Raw genomic sequence first — 19,729 nt, 5'->3', positions numbered from 1 at the left:
TGTTGGTGGGCGTGCATGGGTGACATGCGGCCACCAGCTGGTGGAAGTGTCTGCATAGCAGGTTGATTCCAGTGTCCCCAGTTCAACACGGTGACAATCAAAAATAGAAGTAATGGTGCTGTACATGATGTTAATTTTGTTAGGTTAAACTACAAGGATTGAAAAAGAGAACGTGTTTTGCGAATTTGCAGTGAAATTCAAAGCAAACGGAAAAGGCTGCAGACAGAAAATAAGCAATACCAGTAAAGTGTACTGCACTGCAGAGGTGTGCAAATACTGGATCCTTAATGGTATTGCAAAGTACAGCTGCCAACAACACGTGTCCATTTTTCTGGGTAGTTCACATTTCCTCCCATGGCCCCAAAACATTCTTGTTACAATAAGTGACAATTCTAATTTCAGTGTGCATGTGAGTAGGGCCTGCAGTGGACTGGTGCCCACTTCAGGATGGCTCTTGCTATAAGTCTGAGGCTACCAGAAAGGCTTTGAACCCTCTCATATCTAAATTGGACTGGACAGGTATGAAAATGTTTTATTATGTAACACTTTTACGCACATCCATTTTTATTTATGTCTTACATGACTATTAAGCTCTGTTAGCCAAGCTGTGATGTAACCTTCCTGTTGTACATCTTCCAGTTGGGCCTGCCAGTCTGATGCATTATGCATGTTGTGAGTAAAGTTCCAGTCTCCCTAGTCCATTGAAATAATTGATGCAGCCTTAATTAAATTGATCTATTAATCAGATTGCAAAAGCTATAAACAGTATTAAGGGGCCACAGTGATCCCACTACAAATAACATTTTACCTTTTACTTTTGCCACTTACATTCCAGTTAACACCTTCAAGTTATAGTGTGTGGCACTGTACTGTTCGTTTATTGTTATGCTATATAAAAGATTATGTGTAATGCATGAAATGTACATCTCTGTTGCTTGGCACAACTGGTATCAAAGTATTGATGTATTATCAGTCTAAACTGATGTCCTCCTAGGCCTATTAGTCAATAACAGAGTCTGCAAAGTTGGTACTAGAGGGCCATAGTGGCTGCAGGTTTTTGTTCCAACCTAGTTTGTTAAAGAGTGTGTTAAATATTTAAGTTGAAGTTATTTCTTCTCTATCATGGTGTATATTAATTTGCTACCCAAAATTGTGTCCAAAGGTGGAGCTTTTTTTAATTTTAAAAATGTCTTGTCTGCTTTTGCAATTTACAGAGGGGCTTTGGGGTACCAGGGTGCAAAGGTGAAAGAAAAAGGGTTAACGTTTACCAAATTAGTCCACTTTGGAGCGACGAAGATTTCAGTTTAGGAAAACATACCTTCAGAGTTTATGTTAATGGAATGAAGTTAGAAATTATTATTTTATCACAGATTCTTGATCTTCTTTGCTGGTGATGATATGTTTGTTGCTTGCTTGTATACTTGTACCAGCTGTCGTGGGTGGGCCTATGACAACCCAACACCAAACCACTCCCCACCCATTAGAACAACAATCTAGACGAGAACAGGCCATTCAGCCCAACAAAGCTCGCCAGTCCTATCCACTTGTTTCCTCCAAGAAAACATCAAGTCGAGTTTTGAAAGTCCCTAACGTCTTACTGTCTACCACACTACTTGGTAGCTTATTCCAAGTGTCTATCATTCTTTGTGTAAAGAAAAACTTCCTAATGTTTGTGCAAAATTTACCCTTAACAAGTTTCCAACTGTGTCCCCATGTTCTTGATGAACTCATTTTAAAATACAAGTCTCGATCCACTGTACTAATTCCCTTCATAATTTTAAACACTTTAATCATGTCACCTCTTAATCTTCTTTTGCTTAAACTGTAAAGGCTCAGCTCTTTTAATCTTTCCTCATAAGTCAACCCCTGTAGACCTGGAATCAGCCTAGTCGTTCTTCTCTGGACCTTTTCTAGCTCTGTTATGTCCTTTTTGTAGCCTGGAGACCAAAACTTCACACAGTACTCCAGATGAGGCCTCACCAGTGCATGATAAAAGGTTGAGAATAACCTCCTTGGACTTGTACTCCACAGATCGTGCTATATAACCTAACATTCTGTTAGCCTTCTTAATGGCTTCTGAACACTGTTGGGAAGTTGATAGCTTAGAGTCCACTATGACTCCTAAATCCTTCTCATATGGTGTACTCTCGATTTTCCGACCGCCCATTGTGTATTTAACCCTAATATTTTTACTTCCTATGTGTAATACTTTACATTTACTGACATTAAATTTCATCTGCCACAAATCTGCCCAAGCCTGTATGCTATCCAAGTCCTTCTGTAATGATGTAACGGAACCAGATGTTCTGTGCCTTTGCCTTGGAAAATCAGGATGGATGTCTATGAAATCTGTTCAGTTCTTGTTACTTGATATAGATGCTACATGCAGTGCTTGAAGTCAAAACAAATATTGGTGGTACTCTTTTTTTTTGTAGGCTGCTTGGTCCTTTTCATGATGTGTTTCAAATTTTATGCAATTTTTCTAATCAAGTGGGTATGGGGGTTCCCCTCGGAGTTTTAAATGTGCTGTTAGGCACATATTATTTTGAAGAGCAGGTGGTGGGAGGGTGGTGTTTGCTTTCAGAGTTTGTTGCAAACTTTTACAGTAGCTACACTGCTGCAGAAATGGAAAACTGGCTCACTTTAAGCTCTGGCTGTGCCTGCTCAATATTCTCTCTCACTAAAGTACACATGTGCTTTAACAACCCAACGACAGCAGGCAGTATCTTTGCAAATTAAAGATAAAAGCTTCCATATAGTAAAATAATATAAGCTATTGCGTGACTTTTTTGGTTATTATTGTCTAGGTGTCTACAGGACTCTTATATCTAGGCAATGTCAATTACACTGACTTATTAACATTTTTGGCTTGAAAAATGTATATATTCAGTACGTTGTAAGCAGCTTTTCATAACTTCATGACTCAAGTACCTTTCATGTCTATTATAATGTCTAAGGGCAGGGTTTTTATTTTGCAAAATGTAAAAAGCCAAACGTATCCTTTAACGGGAAGTGAATTGTTGCTGTTCAAGGACTTATAGCTCAAGTAACACTTTTGATGCTTCATTTTAGTTGACTTAGTTTTTAAGATTCCTCACCCTTAATTGCTTATTTTTCATCTTAAACATCTGCATTTTCTTTTATTATTTACTTATTATTAGCAATAAGATGCACATGACAAAGGAACCAGCAAGTCCCTATCTGACCTGTTTTGGTTTACACCTGTCATTGTGCGGTATTAATTAGGTTTAGTAAAGTACTTAGAAAGAAACTGAAAAGAAAAAAATGAAGGACTGAGAATTACTAATTCTGTTCAGGTTTCAAATTGTTTGGGTGTTATCCCAGAAAAGGAAAAAATTTACAATGTAAGAATGATCTGGCACAACAGAATGAAAATAGTAACAAGCCATACAATTAAATATGGTCTGTTATTGGAAAGAGTTAGTTTTGAAGTAAACAGGCAAATTGGAACAATCATCTGCATCCACTACGGCCCACCAGGACTGACTTTGCTCCAGGGATTTGCTTCCATTCAGCTAGAAGAGCTTTTGTGAGGTCAGGTAATGAGGCTGAGTGATTATGCATGGTTCAGAATTGGTGTTTCAGTTCATCCCAGTTGTGTGTAGTTGAGGTCAGGACTCTGTGCCAGCCAGTTAAAGTCTTCGAAACCAAGGTTGACAAACCATTTCTATATTCTGTGCTTAGGAGCATTGCCATTCTTAAATAGAAAAGGTCTTTCACCAAACGGTTGCCACAGAGTAGGAAAACACATTATCCTCTACAGTGTCGTTACATGTTGTAGTATAAAGAGATCCCTTTACTCTAATTAAGAGGCTTAGCCCACATCATGGAAAACAGTGCCAGACCATTATTCCTCCTCTACCAAACTTTACAGTTGGCATCATGCATCCATGAAAGATAGCAGTCTCCAATTCATTAACTGCCAGATAGTGAAGGATGATTGATCACTCCAGAAAGAACATTTCCACTACTCCAGAGACCAAAGTTGGTCTGCTTTACACTTCTCCATCTGGTAATTGGCATTGAGCATGGTGATATTGGGCTTGTGTATTTCTGCACAGCAATGGAACAACCAACAAACAGTTTTTCTGCTGTTGATGCTTCCAGAGGCAGATTGGGACTCAGTAATGAGCGTTGCAACTGACAGCTTCCTATGTACATCAGTAGTTGGGTGTTTAATTGTGTGAGATTTTGTGGCCTGTCGCTTTGCAGCTGAGTAGTTGTGGCTCCTTGATGTTTCTATTTCACACTAGCAGCACTTACAGTTAACCGGGGCAGCACTAGTAGGGGAGCAGTTTGACAGACTGACTTGTTGGAGAGGTGCTATCTTATAACAGTGCCATGTTCAACAATACGGGGCTCTTCAATATGAACCATTTTGTTGCCAATGTTTGTTTATGGAGATTGCATGGCTGAATGCCTGGTGTTATGCCCCTGTTAGCAATGGCAATAGCTGAAATAGCTAAACACAGTAATTAGAGGAATTGTTCACATACATTTTTCCATGTAGCATATAACCTTTTTACCTGTGCACACCATCAAAAGATCCTTCTAAGTTAAACAGAATATTACACGGTATTCTATAAAAATTAAGAATAATGTAAACTGAGCCTCAAATCTGTTTTTGTACATGTTTAATCCAAATGATCTTTTTATATCTACTAGGCTGACCCGCCTTTTAAGGAAACCGACTTTTAAGTTGACCACTTCTTAAGGCAATTCAATATGTAGATCAATTTGATATTTTATACAAACTCATTAATTTGGTTATATTGCATTTGAGCGGTGTTACTTTAATACTTGTAGTTTCTGTTATGTTTGTGATGAAATTTAAACTTTTTTTCTATATTGAGGTCGCCCTTTTGAACCCCCCGGATATTTACTACGCGGTGAGGCATTTGTACTCCATCGACATTAATTATTTCCAGAGACATAATTTTGTCTATTTTTCCAGCGCATCGCACACAAAAGCAAAGGAATGATGGGAGCACCAGAACTCTGCACACATCTTGTTGCTTCGTACCGCAAGCTGCAAGTAGTAAGTCTGTGATAAGCGGAATACCGCTACGCTTTCCACTCATGGGACGGAAGGACAATCCCGACCGCTTTTATATAGTAAGAAAGAAGAAGAAGATATCGCAAAGTCTGGAGTAGAAAATCATCTTTTACCTGAAAAAACGAAACTACAAATCCCATCGTGCATTGCAAAATGGACGGGGCCTGTGTGAAACTCTGCGCCTGCGTAGCACTCACGGGACGGAAGGACAATCCCGACCGCTTTTATATAGTAAGAAAGAAGAAGGAGATATCGCACAGTCTGAAGTAGAAAATCATCTTTTACCTGGAAAAACGAAACTACAAATCCCATCGTGCATTGCAAAATGAATGGGGCATGTGTGAAACTCCATGCCTGCATAGCACTCACGGGACGGAAGGACAATCCCGACCGCTTTTATATAGAAGGATTACTGCTGAACTTTGACTAAACTATATCCTGTAGCATGATTTCAAAGAAACATCCAGAACAAAGTGAGTGGGAAAAGCTGCATATGGTAAGACCTGTAAATGGGGATACTACCCTTATGCATTTCGCATATGATGCCAAATGTGCACTTCTTCATAGGCTACCAAATCTGTCAGCTTCACCATACGGCCATCAAAAATCCCAATAGATGTTAGCAAGATGTTCTATAAAATTTATCAAAAAAAACTTGGTTTCAGCCATGAAGTGCCATCTACAGAAATCATTATAGATTTCTGACACAAATCATCGCATGAAGTGAAATACAGTAAATGAAAGAAGAAAATTATTGTAAAAGAAACTGTACAACACTTGCCTGTGAAAATGTTATAGCCTGAGTCGGCCTAATTAATAAATTAGGCAGTCTGTTTTATATACTCTAATTAACAGTATTGTAAGGTTAAAAATAATCAATTATTTTTTGTGTTTTATATTCTTGCAAGCTGTTTTGTATTTGTCATACATTATTTATGTTTTCTCGGGGTGCACTGTCAGCATTCAGAGTTGCTGGCATCTTTCTTGTTATGTTATTTTCAGCAGAATGGCTATGCAACTCAAGTGTCTTCAGTGTAATGTTTGCATATTCTTCATGTATTATTTTAGTCTCAGCTCAACTATGCATTTCTTAGCACTGTCTCTCTTCTCCCTTGAGTAAGTTTCTTAACTTGTCATTACTCCAGCTGCCTAAAATGTGGAAATGCTTGTGACACGAAGATTTGTGAGTCACTTTGGATGAAAGAGTTAGCAGACTAAATTAGTCTAAATGTATATAAGTGTGTCCCATTCTGGGATGGTTCCCTGGCTTATGTTGACAATTTCATTAACAAAGGTTTCAAATAGCAAAACCTAGGCATGCAAAGTGGGTGGATGGATGACTTTTCAGCATGAAGTTGCATTCCATTAGAAAAGGCAAATAAGTTACCAAGTATTTAACGTTTTTGTATAGGGGATGATTTTCTGCATTTTAATTTACTCTTTTAAGACATGTCTGTAGTACTAGGATGTTGTACCGTGTCAGTTATAATAGATGTAATGAGAAGTCAGGCAAAATGACACCTTTTATTGGCTAACTGAACACATTATAATATGCAAGCTTTTGAGGCAAGAAGAAAGGGCCTACGCTGCCTCGAAAGCTTGCATATTATAATCTGTTCAGAGAGCCAATGAAAGGTGTCATTTTGTGTAACTTTTCTTGAATATTGGCAGACTTTACATTTAAAGACATTTTTCCTAAGTAATCCCGGCCTTTCCTTGTTTCAGGTCAATTGATGACAGCCTTTAAGAATAATTTTGCACTGAACACACTTATATTTGACATTATCTAAAACTCTAACATTAATTGGCAAATAATCTGGAAGTACCAGATTGCTTTTGCATTATTTGTGACTGTTCATTTTGTGCCCACATATTGTAAAGTGTTTATCACATCAGAGAATTTCATGCTCATTTGTTTCTTATATGTAGAACCCTTTTCTTACTACAATAACGAGTAACCAGGCTTATGTTTTCTAATGACTGGTCTTCTGAGAAAATACTAATGCACATAATGCTATCAGAAATGCCAGTAAACAGAATGCTGGTATTGCTTGGTGACAGCCCTCCACATTACTTACAAATCATTACATCAGTGTAAACATGCTTTCACACTAGCCTTGTTAACCCTAATATCATGTAGATGTTATTTCATGAGGAGTGAAAGTAAAGATGTTTATTATCTAGCAAAACTGATACTATTACATAATAAAGCTTTGCACATGTCTCCATTTTACTATAAATGTAGTTAGAAAAATGATGCAAAGGCATCATCTGTTTATGTTACATGAGAGATTTGTGAATTGTCACTGATGATATAAGATATCTCGGTGGGTAGCGCTGCTGCCTCACAGTTAGGAGACCTGGTTCGCTTCCTGGGTCCTCCCTGCATGGAGTTTGCATGTTCTGCGTGGGTTTCCTCTGGGTACTCCGGTTTCCTCCCACAGTCCAAAGACATACAGGTTAGATGCATTGGCGATCCTAAATTGTCCCTAGTGTGTGCTTGGTGTGTGGGTGTGTGTGTGTGTGTGCGCACGCCCTGCGGTGGGCTGGCACCCTGCCCGGAGTTTGTTTCCTGCCTTGCACCCTGTGTTGGCTGGGATTGGCTCCAGCAGACCCTCATGACCCTGTAGTTAGGATATAGCGGGTTGGATAATGGATGGATGGATATAAGATCTATACTAATAAAAGGCAAAGCCCTCACTGATTGACTGACTGACTCACTCACTCACTCACTCACTCATCACTAATTCTCCAACTTCCCGTGTAGGTAGAAGGCTGAAATTTGGCAGGTTCATTCCTAACAGCTTACTTACAAAAGTTGGGCAGGTTTCATTTTGAAATTCTACGCGTAATTGTCATAACTAGAAGCTATTTTTCTACATATACTGTACTGTAATGGAGTTGAGCTCGAAAGCCGTGGGGGGTGGAGTTTCGTGTGACATCATCACGCCTCCCACGTAATCACGTGAACTGACTGTCAACGCAGTACGTAGAAAACCAGGAAGACCTCCAAAAAGCCCTGAAGAAAACATGCATTATATAATTGAGAAGGCAGCGAAACAATAAGAAGCGAGAGAGTGACATATACAACCATATTCATGAGTGCTGCTACTTCGGAAACAAAGCAAGGTGTAAACCTAAACTTTAAGTTAAGTTAATAGACAGGCTGCCGCTGGCGTTTGTCATGCCCACGGGTAATGCGGGATACAAGCTTAATACAATACAATACAGTTTATTTTTGTATAGCCCAAAATCACACAGGAAGTGTCGCAATGGGCTTTAACAGGCCCTGCCTCATGACAGCCCCCCAGCCTTGACTCTCTGAGAAGACAAGGAAAAACTCCCAAAAAAAAACCTTGTAGGGAAAAATGGAAGAAACCTTGGGAAAGGCAGTTCAAAGAGATGAGAGGACGCAGGATATAAACAAGAGTTTTGATCACTTTTTGTAACTAAGTTAAAATTGCAGGTAAGGGGCTATGCTTATGCAAATTCCGAGAGCCTGTGTTTGTGGGGGATTGACAGTTAAGTCGGGTGGGGGAGTCACGTCATCATCTCCCCTCCCATTCACCTCATTTCACTCTGAGCTGCGCTCCGCAGCTAACGCAGTGTTACGACTTTGTGACGCTGCCACCAAATACACACAGAAAAATCCACAAGTTAATACACACGCTGTGTCTAGAGTTTCTCCACACTGAATCCTCCAGGCACTACTTACAAAAGGTTACATTGACAATTGTGTTATTTTTAAAATATTTCCTTTTCTTAGCACAAGCACAGCTGAGAAGCTTCGATGCATGTGCTCCATACCGCGTTAAAAAATAATGCATTTAATCACAAGCAAAGGGGAACTTCTGTCAATGCATGATTTCCTGGTACATCGATTACATTGATCATCGCTTCCCGATTCATTTTACCCTTGCACCCCCTTGGTTTGAGAAGAAGTATGAAAAAATATCAGGTTAACACAGAAAAACAGATCACCAATTGAAGCTTTATGAATAATCGATTCGCCATCAACAATTGTTTTGGTAAAGACATACTCAGTGTAATCCTCCTTCCATTTTATAATTTTTCCACCACTAGCCATGATTAAATGAATGGTAAAAAAGTAAGAGCGAAGCAAGGGTGATTTATTCAGGCAGGCAGGCAACAGCTCAATAGCTCGAATTTGGATATAAGTAGCTTCTATTTAGTCGCCAGAAATATCTTTGTTAGGAATGGAAGTTGAATTTAGTCTTTAAATTTCTATGGTAAAGAAAAAGTTATGCAATGATGACTACATTTAACTATATAAAGTCAAAACTTGTATATATAAAGTCATTCGCGAATATATAAAGTCAAAACTTGATTATATAAAGTCACTGTCGGAATATATAAAGTCAAAACTTGAATATATAAAGTCAATATATAAAAGTCGTGGAATCTAGAATATATAAAGTCAGCGCTGGAATATATAAAGTCAAAACCTGAATATATAAATATATATATTCAGAAAAAAGTTTTGACTTTATGTATACCGACGTTGACTTTATATATTCAAGTTTTGACTTTATATATTCCGACAGTGACTTTATATATTCAAGTTTTGACTTTATATATTCTGACACCGACTTTATATATTCACAAAATCAATTTATTTGCCTGTTTGGCACCCCATAGTATATGTGTGTGTGTGTATATATGTACACACGTATGTATGTATGTGTATATATATATATATATATATATATATATATATATATATATATATATATATATATATACCAGCAACACTCATGACAATGACAAAACAATTACATTTGTCAATCATGTTACATTATAATAAAATGTTTCCTTTTTTTTTACTTCTCGCTGCCAAGCGGGTATATATATATATATATATATATATATATATATATATATATATATATATATATATATATATATATATATATATATATATATATATATATATATATATATATATAATATAGATATAAATATGACAACAACACTCATATCAAAGACAAAACAATTACATTAACAATCATGTTACGTTATTTTTAAAATTTTTCCTTTTCTTTTTCATAACTTCTTTAACACACTACTTCTCCGCTGCGAAGCGCGGGTATTCTGCTAGTATGAAATAAAATTAAAGTTTATAGGTAAGTTTATTGTATTAGTGGCAATGCAACAGCAATAGCTATAACATGAGTAACATAAACTGCTATCTAATAAGCAGTGCCACTTTTTCCTTTAGCGTACAAGAGGGTAAAGGGAAAATTAACAGTGTTTTAAAAACTGGCTCAATGGTGTGTTCTTCAAAGAACAATCATTTTACAGGTCTATCTTACATATCATTAGAATAAGTGTTGTGATTACACTATCCTGTTGAAGAATTTTATGCACCTTATTTAAAAAAATACATAGCATGGTGGGCAAATAAGGGAGAGGAGAACAAAAGAAAAGATAGGGTGCCAGCTGGGTCACTCCCTTTACTGCTTAATGTATGAAGCAAAGAACAAAAATGAGCATGTGGTGGCACAACAGAAAAGTAGCGCATTGTCTGCCTTTTGAGTTTCAGTGGCTTTTCTCTAAACTGTCAGCTCTTCCGAGCAGGTCTAGATTAGGGAGCTCTGTCATGTGGGACTGTGTTCTTCAGACTGTGACACCATCTCCTGGGAGTTTTCGAATTTATGTCATACTGATTGGAAGAGGCGTGGTTTAGTTGAGTGGGGGCATGGCTAAGGTAAGCCTCCTTGGGTGGCTTCTTGGAGCTAGAGTGGAGAAAGGAGCTGTTAGCAATGGTAGCCCCTCTTGTCCTGGCGGGTTATTGCATACCTTGTCTGGGCCTGTAAGGTCATCCTCAGGTGCCCAATACCTGACAATAGGTATTGTATTACTCAAAGTTCTCATATTTTTATCTGCTCTTCCTTGCTCAGTCTTAAATATTTGAAGTAAAACTTAACTCTACTTTTATTTTTTTTTGTGACCTTGACTATTATTATTGTTTGTGCTACAGCTTGTTTTCTGGAGCAGTTGGAAGTATTTATGGATTTGGTTCACTGTGTAACAGGCATGGCAACTTGTCAAGTTTCATTTGGGAAAGTGCATGCACTTTTTAGTTTTCTTTTACATAACAATGAAGATGGTAAGCATGACAGTGCAACAAAGTGAATATTCAGAAGACTTCCTGCGATGGGGTAATTTGATTAAGCTATTACACAGTATTTATCCTGGTATCCCAATGTAGTTTGCAAGACTACCAGAATTTCAAGAACTACAGTATGTACAGTATTTAAAAAGGAAAGCAAATGTGTCCTGTTTTACTGGTATCTTGGTTTACTTTGAGTTGCCCAAAACATTTTCAAATTTTCCAGATATCTAATCATAATCTTATAGTGTATAATGTTTTAATTAAAATGTTTAATACAAGGATTTGTAGGAGTGTTAGTCAAAATTATTGAGTAATGTAACTGAAGGTGATACTTTGACTACTGGGACAACTATTACTTACTGCATGTGCATTATGAGATTTATGGTGTGTTCTCATTTGTAAAATTATTTACGCTATATGCTGGATAGTTTGGCTGGGTGGTTAGTGCTGCTGCCTTACAGCTCTAATGGGTTGGGTTAGAAGCCGCACCTGCTCATTGTCTTTGTGGTTTGTTTGCTTTCTCAGTCCTGCTATCTTTACACTTTCCAGATGTGTGCTTGGATGGGCATTACCATGGACTGTTACTACGTCCAGGCTTAAATTCTGCTTTGGACACCGTGTGTTTCTTTCTCCCATCAAACCTAAATTGAATTAAAGAAGTCTGAGGAAACTGATGGGCATAAAAGACTGTATCTTTTAGCTTTAAGGTACATGTTTCCAGTGGTTTCTTCTGAATTTTCTTTTTCTTTTTTACAGTTTATGCATCACCTACTTGATGCTGTTACACAAATGATTTCATTTAGGTTGGTGTCTGTGAGTTATGCAACAGAAACCTATGTGCCAGAGTGACGGAAAAGACCTACTCAAATGATTAACAAATATTTTATAAAAGTTTGTCGTTTGAAGATTTAATGCATGTTAATCCATTTCTTGTTGCCAATACACTTTTGGTGGTTCCCTTTATAACGACCCAATTCTGTAGGTGCTGGTATAAAGACTTTGTTGGTGAATTTTGTATCCATGTCTTGAATCCAGTTTTGTAAGTGATAGTTTATAAAAAAACAACAACTTATTAAACTGATTGATAAGATGGATAAGATGCCATACTTTCTGGCACATAAACCCAAAATATTAGAGGGAAGTGCAAAATGATGGAAACATTGTAAAACATACTTTGTTTTGGTATTTTGGCCTCATCATGTTTGCCAAGTCCTTAACTGAATAAAGGGGACAAAATGTTTAAATATTACATTGACTATATTACATTTAGATTTGTTTTTTCTGTCCTGCTGAGGAATGAAGGTGATTTTTTTGTTTTACTATGCTAACTGAAAGAAATGCGAAAAAAAAATTAAACCAAAACAAATAAAAATAAGCCTGTCTACCAAATCCTAACAATAGACAAGAAATGAAGTGGAGAAAATGGGCAAAGGGGTCAAACCAAATGAAACCCACAAGAAGCACTCAAGCAACATTTTTTTTAAAGAGGTAGTATCTGTAGATCGAATAATGAAAGGCGCCCCCAGCAGATGTTTTATCCCATCGCCCCGATTAATGTGGGTTACGGTGCTAATGACACTCTCAAATTGGTAGAGATAGTAGATTCTGAAAAAAGTGATCAAGATGGTAGAATTTGCAAAATAAAATCATAGAAACCTAACTATGAAACTTTCAATGTGGTCAATTTTATGAAAATTATTGTTTTGATAAGTGAAGCACTACTTCTTATTTTTAGCTTATAATTCAATTTGAAAGAAACTCATTGTCAAATCAGCAAAATTATATCTGCATATCTAATTGCAGTACATCCATCCTTTTTCTGAGTCTGCTTATCCCTGTCAGTATCACAGCTAACTGAAGCATAACATGGCAGTAGTGTAAAGAAGCAAATTCACTGCTTTTTAAGTGGGCTGCAAGTAATTCTTTTGTTAAAATATTAAGATAATAAGTAATTAAAAGTTTACCGTGTTTTGACATTTTAAATTTGGTTCACTTTGTGTAACTTGTGTAAATTTGCAAAGACTCTACCAAATAATGTATGCATTACCTGTCAAATCTTTTATTTTTTTTAAAAGTGAATCTTAAATGAAATATATGTCTAGAAAAATATAAACCAGAAATCTTTGTTGGACCATCATGGAGAGACAAAGAAGAGAGAAAGAGAGAGAGAGGAGTCTCAAAATATAAAAAATGATATTGCTTCCAGTGCAGCATGTGTCCAAGAAAATACAAAGCAGAATGCACCTGGACTGAATCACATGCATTCATCTCTTGTATACTGCTTGCGTGCAGGCTTTTTTCTGGGTCATTTTCTTAGTTGTGCATGTCTCAGAGTTTTCAGTAGCTTTTTTTAATATAATATTCCTACAAATTCAATTTTAAAACTCTAAAAAGGTGAAACAACTGCAAGTGTTCTCTGTATCAGTCACTATGAATTGTTACTAATTGTGTTATATTTAATGTTGTTTAAGATGTTATGAAAACCATTGACCTTTATTACAGAAAAATGCAGTTGCAGGCGATGACTATTTATACTTTCTAAAATAAAATGGCATTTGTTTCATTGAAAAAACACACACACACACAATATCTCTTAGTCAGTCAGTCATTTTCTAACAAGCTTTGTCCTGCACAGGGTTTCTGGAGGTAACCTCTTCTATACATTTTGTAATCATGAGAATTAAACTTATTATTTCTCAAAGAATCTCTATTAAAAAAATACAAATACTTAAACCACAAGGTGGTACAGGATTTTAGCATTGCCGTCTTATGGATCTACTTGCCTGCTCTTCCTGTTTCAGCAAGCAAAAGCAAGAAAAATTTAATTCTTGTGAAGAGAATACACGTCTGGGGAGAACTTGCTGAAAATGTAATTGTGAATAGCATTAAAATCATAAAAGGCTATGCCCACAGGGTTTCTTTGTAAAAACCTGTCTACAATATCCTCCATACACTTTAAAGAAATACTCCACCCAAAAATGACATTTTCTTATAAGTGATTAACATATATGTTTATATATTATTAACATAAATGGCCAAGAATAACATCTTTTCATACATAATGGAGAGAAAGAGGTTTATGACATAACAGAACTGAATGGCAACCTATGATACACAACGGCAAATGATATGAAAAATGTCCAGGGGAAAAACAAAAAAGTCTTGCGTTACTCAGGTTGCAAAAGTCCACAGGTATGGAGGAATATTTCGGACAAAATGAAATAAATAAATAAATGCGTAAATAAATAAAAGTACTGTGAAATGTGAGCATAAATAAATAAATGTGTCATGAAATGAGAGCCTTAATAAATAAATATGTCATGAAATGAGAGCATAAATAAATAAATGTGTCACGAAATATGTTTTCGTTGCTTATTTATTTATTTAATTTTATCCGTAACATTCCTGCAAACCGTCATGAAATACGGCTTGAAATAAAACTGTCACTTTCACTCGTCAAAGTTGAGAGGGTGGGCTCTAACACGTCCTCTAGTTACTGATTGGTGAATCGATAGCACAAGAATTAATTAGAAAAATGCTTACTACTGCCGATGAAATGGATTCTGCGAAGATATTACGTATTTCAGAGACAGAATTGAAGATTTATCGGAAGAAATTACAATGTTCGGCCCTTTTAGAACTGAGTATTTGACCCTTGTTTTACGAGTATAAAGTCAGTTGCATATTCGCAGCTACTTTTTCAAACAACTGTACAGCTCTGATCAGTGGCAAAGTTGTTCAGTTCAAAATATTAGTTGGAGCTGCTTTGGGCATTCCATGTCAAAGTACCTAACCTAATACAGTACAGCCGTTGCAGCTTACATTATATCAAACTGGCTCATTCGCCTTGTGATGCGTCTTCTCCGATACACCATATAGATCTGCAATCTATCGTACTTTTAAACCGCATAACAGAAAGTGTTCTATTGACTCAGCTAGAGTGTCAAAGGATGGACGTCCAGAGCAGGGTACTGCATCACCTGAACTGGAGTGTAGTAGAGTCCGTTCCACCTGTTCTTCGATAATTTCAAAACAGTTTCATCTATATCGGAGTCTAAAAGGGCCGTCAACATTGTAATTTCTTCCGATAAATCTTCAATACTCTCTCTGAAATCGTAATATCTTGGCAGAATCCATTTCATCGGCAGTAGTAAGCCTTTTTCTAATTAATTCTTGTGCTATCGATCCACCAATCAGTAACTAGAGGGCGTGTTAGAGCCCACCCTCTCAACTTTGACGAGTGAAAGTGACAGTTTTATTTCAAGCCGTATTTCATGACAGTTTGCAGGAATGTTACGGACAAAATGAAATAAATAAATAAGCAACGAAAAACATATTTCATGATACATTTATTTATTTATGCTCTCATTTCATGATACATTTATTTATTAAGGCTTCATTTCATGATACATTTATTTATTTATGCTCACATTTCACAGTACTTTTATTTATTTACGCATTTATTTAATTTTGTCGAAATATTCCTCCATACATATCCTGTCACTTGCTTAAACAAATGCCTTTTTTCTAAAATATTGTTAAATACTTACTTCTGGAATTATCAGCGTGTACATAAACAGGGAACCCAAAGGCTCACTGAAGTCACTTTTTGAAATGAAGACAGGAGTCTGGACCAACGAATGACCGGAAGAAGCAGGTCTTCGAGTCAAAAAGCTTTTTCCGTCAGTCTTTGGATTTAGTGTTTATGTATGCAATTCTGACCTGTCATTGTTTACACACGTCTTCAACTATTATCATACACTGACAATTTCTGTATTATCTATATCTATTATTTATGTATTATATTACATATCTTACACATCAATATTGCTGCTACTCCTTTGTCCTATCTTTGCACAATGTCTTGTCTTGTTTATGTTTTAATTTAAAATTTTTAAATTTTTATTCTATTTTTAATTTACTATTTGCACATCATGTGGTTACACTGTGGACCCTGAGCTTCGCAATTTCGTCTATCTGTATACTTGTATATGGTTGAGATGACAATAAAGTTCACTTTGACTTTGACTTTGATGATTCCAGAATAAACTATTTATCAATATTTAGAAAAAAAAATCATTAATTTTACACGTTTTGAGCAAGTGACTGGATAATAGACCTGTGAACAATGTGACAAGAGTAACATGAGATATTTTTTTCATGGACTTTTTAAAATTATTTGCCATTGTAGAGCACTGGTCATTACTGAGTTGTGTTATTTTATATACTTCTTTCTTTCCATTTTGTATTTTTCAGGTCACTGCTACAAAATACGTGAGATAAGTAACATTTGCGGCAGTGTTTCGTTTCTCTTCATGTATTAATCAAATGTGAAAAATAAGTTTGGAACGATAAGGAGAGAAAAAAATAAAGTGAAGAAAAGACATGGTAATTAGAGAAAATAAAAAGCTAAAATTTCTGTTATCAAGTCAAATGATCAGTAGCACAAATTATATGAAGCATGCTGATTAATTTATTTATCTTGTCATTTTGACTATTGCATCACTACATGTCATATAAGCAACATATAGTGTTTAGAGAAGAATTGTGGTCTATATATGATACTATGTGTTAAAATGCTACAGCAGTATATAGGTATGGTATGTGTGACATTTCCAATTAGACAGTAGTGTTAAGGTGGATATTGTGTAGCATTGTCTGTGGTTCTGCTGAAATGGTTGTGTTTTGAGTGCATTGAACCCTGAAATCTTTCTCTCCTGTGGCTTGTCATTATCAACTCGATAGTTCTTTTTACCTCCTTTTTACTGGGTGTGATGGTTTAGATTAGGTAGACTTTATTATCTCAGAGTGAAATTTGTTTGCAGGAGGAAAGTGCAAAACATAAGACACTGTTATGCAGACCAAAAATGTTACTGCTAAGTTTTAAAATGTTGTTAAGATGATTTATATTTATAATGCTAGGGTGGCAGCACATGCTTCGTCTGAATGCGTATTTGACAGTATACCTTTTTGTGAATGTAGCTTCCAATTCTTTCAATCTCATATTAACTCCAACTGTATCGTTATAATTGTCAGTGACAGAGAACACACGCAGCTGCCTACAGTAAATCTGTCTCTTTTACCACTAACCCAGTAATGTCTTTGATTGCCAAAGAACAATCTAGTTTTACAGTATAATTTTTCACACGTTTTTCCACACACGAAATACATTTATATGTTTAACATGCATTTTTTTCCACTATAGAAGGTTTACTAGTCGTGTCACAGACTTGCTGTCAGTCAGACCAGGTTAAGAAGAACACAATTGCTCTTTGCTGTTTAAATGACCATCTCTACTTTCAACTCTGCCTTCATGAGGCTTTGGATTGGTTTAAAAATGTCACACTTGGTGAACTGTGTAATTGTTTCCACTTAATTTTAAGAAAAATTCACTCATGATTGTCTCCAGATACTTATCTTATACCTATGGCTTTGTGAGACTAGTCCCGGGATGGTACCAACTTTTTATTCTCATTTTCTGAGTGCTGCATCCCTGAATTGAATAAAGCAAATTGTTGTTATGTCATAAAAAATACCAGCATGCATATCCTATAATAAAAAAATCATATTATTGGATATGGTAGCCTTTTTGTCAGGCCTTACTCATTAACAAAATTAGGTTGTTTCAGTCAAACTAAGATCACAATTTCAATTCCCAGGAAATAACTTTCGTACTCAGTACTTGGCACCAGAAATTTTTTACACTTCAGGTAGAATTACTTTTGAAACTAATTAATGTATGAAAAAAAGAATAAATTGACACACGGAAACCTCACTGGAGTCATTTATTGGATGGATTGAAATGTAACTACTGACGGACTTTATGCTAAAGGAAAAAACTACAAAAGGATATACACCCTGTGTTGAGTATATGGAAATAAAAGAAGAAAATTATGATTATTAAAAGTATACTTTCATAGATTAGGAGTTGTGTATGCAACCTAGATTGTGGGTCTTTGTGCTGTCTATGTCTTGATGCATAGAAAGTCATTGATAATAGATTTTTCCATTTTTTATTGTTTTTCTATGTGGAATAACTGAATGAAAGCATACAGTATGTACTGTGCAAAAAATAATAAAATATATTATTTGATATATTATTTGATGAGCTGCCATAAAAAAAAGTAACTACAGTATTTAATTTAATAACCATAATGTATATCAACTACAGGGTGCCTCATAGTTGTTCCAAATTTTCTAATGATGGAGCTCTACTCAGCTCTCCAGACAGAATTTTCTATCTTATTCCATGGATGCCCAGATGTGTGGTGTTTATGGAATCAAGTGCATTAAGTCGTACTCCTTTTCATGTGTCTGTCCCTTGTGTTGAAAATGGCTGTTTACTAATGAATTCATTTCCCTCTCCTTCAAGCGTTGCTCTATTACTCAGTTCCAACCACCAAACGCAGTCTTCATTGTTGACTTCCAGCAGGATAGATCCATGCACACATGGGTCTTCATCATATTCCGCAGACTAGTCAGTGTTTGTTTAGGAACTTATTTCATTTGTTGGGTGCCATACATCCTTAGTAAAGTATTATATAATAAGCTATATACAGTAATTGATAAGTGTCTTTCCACTGTACTGTTGTAAATAACTATTATTTGACTGACTGTAGCCAGTCAGTTATTACTCAGCTCTTGTGTATAAAATCAATGACCTGGTGGCTGTTACTGATACATTTTTCTTGGAGCATTTGGTGCCTACTGCTAATGTTACCTGTAAAGGCATTTAAATCTTTATCACTTTCAACCTGCTTTACATCTCAGTGAGCAGGTGAGCAGAAGAAAGTGATAATTTTGTGTACAGAACAACTTTACCATTTAGAATGTAATTTCTCTGCAGGGGTACAATACTATTAAAGTCATTTTGGAAATGTAAGTGTAGATTTTTTGTCCACATCCCCTGCTTTTTGTCCTAAGAATTCTGACAAGCTTAACATGTCCTGCTTTTTTTAATATATTTCCACTATTTTTATGGTATTTAAATTCCGCTTGTTTATTTATAAGTCCCATATAATAACGGAAGCTACAATATTCATGGATGCTGGCATTTCTGATAGTTTCCTTATGAAACTTGCAATCAGCTATTATAAGGATTATTTCATGTGTATAATTATTTTTCTCAACAAGGAAGATTATCTTCTTCAACGGAACAGAATAGAAAGATCTTGTTGCATACTACAATGATTGAATTTATTCTAAACTGACTTAATCTTTGGTGACACAGACCTCCTTATTAGGGGAGTGTACTGTATATATAATTCAAGTGACCTATGTGGACTCTTATAGTGTTATTTACTTGGTAAATAAAAAGAGTCTTGAGCCATTGTTATAAATGAAATTCAGATGTGACTGTCCTTTATTTACACCAGCTGGTAGAGTCTTAAGTGCTCTTGTTAATGCAACGTTGAAGACTGAAGAAATCTAAAAGAAAGCTTCCTTTAATAATCTAGGTTCATTTACATATAATGACCACAAAGCTTTTTAGACACATCAATCAGCATACAGAAACA

The 19,729-nt window shown here is 35.9% G+C and overlaps 1 protein-coding gene across 4 annotated transcripts in view; it reads left to right on the top strand.

The window, feature by feature from the left end:
- Nucleotides 1-19,729, top strand: part of LOC120515151 (choline transporter-like protein 5) — a 303,584-nt gene that overhangs the window by 850 nt on the left and 283,005 nt on the right. The window lies entirely within an intron of this gene.

Source organism: Polypterus senegalus, chromosome 14 (genome assembly GCF_016835505.1).
Source record: "Polypterus senegalus isolate Bchr_013 chromosome 14, ASM1683550v1, whole genome shotgun sequence".
NCBI lineage: Eukaryota > Metazoa > Chordata > Cladistia > Polypteriformes > Polypteridae > Polypterus > Polypterus senegalus.
The sequence above is the reverse complement of the archived record's forward strand: the minus strand, read 5'-3'. Positions and strand labels throughout refer to the sequence as shown.